Here is a 5,431-nt window from a genome sequence, read left to right on the forward strand (position 1 = left end):
TATGTTTTCCTCATGATTTTTTATAATTTTTTTTTTCACAATAAGCATTCTAATTTTGGTTCTTGCAACACATTTCAAAAAAGTTGGAACAGTAAAGCGTTTACCACCTAGTAATGTAACCATTCCTTTTCACAAAACTTAAAAGACGTTTAGGGACTGAAGACAACAAGTGATGAAATGTTTTAGGTGTAATTTTGTAAAATTTTTTCTACAAACAAGTATTAAGGTGGGTAACAGTAAATGGTCTTTAATGTCGTATTTTGTGCTTTAAAATGCACCACACATTATCTGATGGAGACAGGTCGGGTCTGCAGGCAGGCCAGTCAACTACCTGTATAAAACCAGAACTTTGTAATGTGTGCAAAATGTGGTTTTGCAATATTTTGTTAAAATATGCATGGTCATCCTTGGATTAGAAGGCACCATATTTTGCTCCAAAACAGTCATGATGGTCGTCTCAGATGCCTCAGAACCCAGAAAAGTCAATGAGGCTTCTGGATACTGTTAACATAGGGCTTTCTTTTAGCACAGTACAGTTTTAACCTGTTTTTTCGGATGTAACTATGTATTGTGGTACTTGACAAAGGTATGCCAAAGTGGTTCTGAGCCCAAGTGATTTTGCAGTGCAGCCTGAAGGATCGGTTAAGCTTAGGCTTGTGCCCTTGCCCTTTATAAACTGAAATTCCTCCAGATTCCTTGAATCCCTTAATTATGTTATGCACTGTTGAAGGTAAAAATATCAAAATGTCTTCCTATCTTTCTTTGAGGAACATTGTTTTTTAACATTTAAATAATTTTCTAACACATTTGTTTGAAAACTGGCGATCCACGGCCCATTGTTGAAAATAACAACAACAACAAACAAACAAAATCACAAGGAACACATTAATGTTTGTTGCATTGTCTGCAATGACATAGAAGTCAAGGTAAATTTAGAAATCACTACATTCTTGTGTGATTGGGGTTGTAGTATTTTCACTCGATTATAAATTTAAACATTAAAATTGGACTACAGTCAATTTAATCTGAATATTTCATTTTTGAATGTAGATAAAATTCATTCAATCATTTATTTTCTTTTCAAGTTATTAATTTATTAATTTGGGGTCGCCACAGCAGAATGAACCACCAACTTATCCAGCATATGTTTTACGTAGAGGATGTCCTTCCAGCTGCAACCCATCTCTGGGAAACATCCATACACACTCATACACTATGGACATTTTAGCCTACCCAATTCATCTGTACTGCATGTCTTTGGACTGTGGGGGAAACCGGAGCACCTGGAGGAAACCCACAAGTATGCAGAGAGAACATACAAACTCCACACAGAAACACCAACAGACTCAGCCTAGGCTCTAACCAGCGACCTTCTTGCTATTGGGCAACAGCTGTAGATAAAACGTAGATAAAAGTAAAAACAACAAAGCACAGTAAACAATAAAAAAAAAAGTGTTTAATGAACCGGCATTCCTAATGTTAGTGGAAAAAGCATTCCACAGTTTGGGAGCATGAAAAGAGAATGCCCTACCTCCCATGGTGCTGAGTTTGCAGCGAGGCTGAAACAGCGTAGGACCCTAGGCAGAGCGTAGACAGCGAGAGGCAGAGGAAACGGATATCTGGTCACAAATCTAACCTGGAACAGAACCATGAACTGCTTTGTATGTTAAAATCAATGTCTTAAAATCAATACAAGACTTGACGGGCAGCCAGTGAAGCTGTTGGGAGTATAGGAGTGATGTGCGACCGAGACGATGTATGTGTCAACACACGTACCGCAGAATTTTGGATGTATTGAAAAATCTTGAGAGAATTTGCTGGTAACCCTCCGAACAGGGAATTCCAAAAATCCAAGCAAGACGTGATAAATGCATGGACGAGTCTTTCAGCATCAGACCTCGAGAGGAAAAGACATAAGCGGGCTGTATTACGAATATAATAAAAGGTTGTTTTAGTTACATATTTAAAATGAGGCTTCAGACTAAGCTGGGAGTCCAGGAAAACACCAAGGGTGTTAAAAGCTTTAAAATTCATTGTTACTTTAAAAAAAAAAACTGACAATTTTCTATTTTTTTTTATTCACCAACAAGATTATTTTAGAGTAACATGCATGTTAATAAATTAGAAAATAATTAATATGTTTGAGGAAAAGTCCAGAGGATACTGTGTTATAAAAAGTACATGCAGTGAGCAAAAGTTTCAAAAGAGCTCTAACTTAATTTCAAAACAGACAAAGAAGCCAAATCTTTGAAGAGAGAGCGCCAGCACTAAAAAAAAAGTTCTTGGAGTGATCAATAGAGGAAGGTTTCAAAAGGTTTTTGAGAGACTGATTGATGACAAAGATTTCGGTTCATTTGTTTTATTCTACATTAAAGAGCAGAGAAAACCCTGATGCCATAAAGCTCTCATCATCTGAGTACTTAACCAGTGACTTCATTTCTCTGCACGTGGCAATTGGGCTTACAAAAATGGCAGCGGTAAACCAAGCTTGTATAAAACAGTACATTTTGCTGTTCTCAAAGCCAGTTCACCCCAGCAGAGAGCATGTGTGTGTGTGCTGGGTGTATGAAAGTAAATCAGTTGCGAAACTCGAGAGCTTGCAAATGTAAATGTGAGCACTTGTGATAATAATATTTGTATGTGTAGGTTGAAATGTACACTTACAGCTCTGATGTGAACAGCTGAAATCCTCGATTTGCACACACACACAACAATCCACACACTTGTGTTTTAAATTCGAAGTTGCAGATTAATAGTTGTGTATTTGTAAAATGTCATTCACAAATACAAAGTGACAGACACACGTGTGCACGGCAAATTTGACTGCATCTTCGCTCTACAACCACAGGTCGGCACTCACAACCTCTCAGATTCGTCAGTACAACTACAAATCTCCCGCGCTCTGACTTTTGCTACACATCTCCCGCGATCTCTGTAGCAGAACTCATCTGTGCACTCGCAGATGCAGAGGCGTGAGCAGCGCTGGGCGGGGGAGGGGCGGGGCTGGTGTAAAGCTGTTTGATTGGCTGATGCCTGACCAATGAACAATGCCAGCAGCCAACAGGACTGAGGTGCAAAATAATCATTTCCCACGATTATTTTATTATTTAGGGTTTATTTAAACTCTTTTCTGAAGAGATTCTTGTTAAAAATAATAAATTCGGTGGAAATGTACATACCAGTAAAAGAGCAGCAAAGCCAGTTTATTGGCTAGAGCCAGCCAATGAGATGGGGCGTTTCTGTTTGTCAGGACACAGGGCAGCTCACGTTGTTGGAGGCCTCGAGCAATCAGAGGGTAAGTTATGATTTTTAATAATTATCTATATGTTCAATACTGTTAGCTAAGCTAAGGACTGTGCTGGGTGCTTCTCTTGTTTGTTTTTTTATATAAGAAACAGTTATGAGTTATCTAGGAGCTGCTTTCAATCATGTTATATGGTTCTAAAGATACGATTCAACCCACATGAAATAAGAAGTTGTAATAGTATTTATAGTAAATAATAGTACGTTTTTGAACCATACTAACTATAGTAAACTGTATTATACAGTATATATTGCAGTATCTACAACTTTGTTAATGAATGCAACAGCACACTGTAGTATTAACTAGCATGAACTTTAATAAATTGAAGTATACTTGTAGTATGTATGTATATATATATATATATATATATATATATATATATATATATATATATATATATATATATATATATATATAGCTTAAATTTGAAAAAATTGAAATATAGCTATCTGTTTAAAACTAAACATTCTAATGCCATTTATTATGCAAATATCAAGTTGAAACAAATCTGTTAAGAACACATATTTATATGTAAAACCTAATACATTTTAAAGCAGTTTCATTTCTTTCTAATTTTTACATCTACATGCATTACATCATATTTAGGTCCACAACTTGCATCCTTCAACATGATATGTGTGTTCAAAGGAAGAGCAACTAGGTGAGGGAGACAGTGTCCATCGCTCGGCTGAGGGTCCACTTTGAGCATCTCATCTGCAGGGTTAAGCAACATAAGCTGAACAGTCATCATCTCTCTCTATTACAGCGAGCATCAACCAGCTTTACACAATGGCTTGCTTTCTGACCATTAGTTAAGGCTTGAGCAAAGTATTAAAGAGGAGATAACATTTGATGGGTAATGATGAAGTTGGATTTACCACCTCCATCTCATTATGAACAAGGAAAAACCCTGAAATATTTCAATACAAGTAACTAGACATTTGCACTGCACTTATTTGGACTGTAAATTTTATTTGACAAATTACATTTCACTTACAGAACAGGTGTCAAACTCAGTTCCTGGCGGGCTGCAGCTTTGCAAAGTTTAGTTCTAACCCTAATTAAACACACCTGATCAAACTAATTGAGTCCTTCAGGTTTGTTTGAAACTTTCACTTAAGTGTGTTGAAGCAGGGTTGCAACTGAAAACGTGAAGGGTTACGGGCCTTCAGGAACTGAGTTTGACACCCCTGCCTTACAGTAAAGTGTAAAAATACTACATTAAACAATTATCAAAATAAAAGTTGTGTTTGTGGGTGAGTGTGTGTTTTGTTCAAATCTGTAGTCATCTTGGCAAGAAAAAAGAGAAAATAAAGTCGGCTTCCTCTTGAATGATCTGAATCATTTTGAAGTGTTTGTAGATGAGCTGGATCATCATGTCATCTTTAGCATAAATAACATCCTATTCAAGCTATGCAGCTTCTCTGAGTTCCTCATCGACTTGAAACATGCTGATCTCTCCTGTCACTCCATCCTTACAGGAAACTGAGAAATAACCTATAGTTAGTAACGTTCATAATTAAAAAAGTGATATAAAGGACACACTGTACACAAACATGTAAATAGATAGATGGATAGATAGACATGATGCAGGTTATAATAACCAAAACCGGTATGATCTGTAAGAAACTGAAACGCCTAGTGTTATTTTTAATTGCTATTAATGTGTGTGTGTGTGTGTGTGTGTGTGTGTGTGTGTGTGTGTGTGTGTGTGTGTGTAAATATACTTCAATTTATTAAAGTTCATGCTAGTTAATACTACAGTGTGCTGTTGCATTCATTAACAAAGTTGTAGATACTGCAATATATACTGTATAATACAGTTTACTATAGTTAGTATGGTTCAAAAACGTACTATTATTTACTATAAATACTATTACAACTTCTTATTTCATGTGGGTTGAATCGTATCTTTAGAACCATATAACATGAATGAAAGCAGCTCCTAGATAACTCATAACTGTTTCTTATATAAAAAAAACAAACAAGAGAAGCACCCAGCACAGTCCTTAGCTTAGCTAACAGTATTGAACATATAGATAATTATTAAAAATCATAACTTACCCTCTGATTGCTCGAGGCCTCCAACAACGTGAGCTGCCCTGTGTCCTGACAAACAGAAACGCC

The sequence above is a fragment of the Danio rerio genome, chromosome 19 (genome assembly GCF_052040795.2).
Source record: "Danio rerio strain M-AB ecotype USA chromosome 19, GRCz13ab, whole genome shotgun sequence".
NCBI classification, from domain to species: domain Eukaryota; kingdom Metazoa; phylum Chordata; class Actinopteri; order Cypriniformes; family Danionidae; genus Danio; species Danio rerio.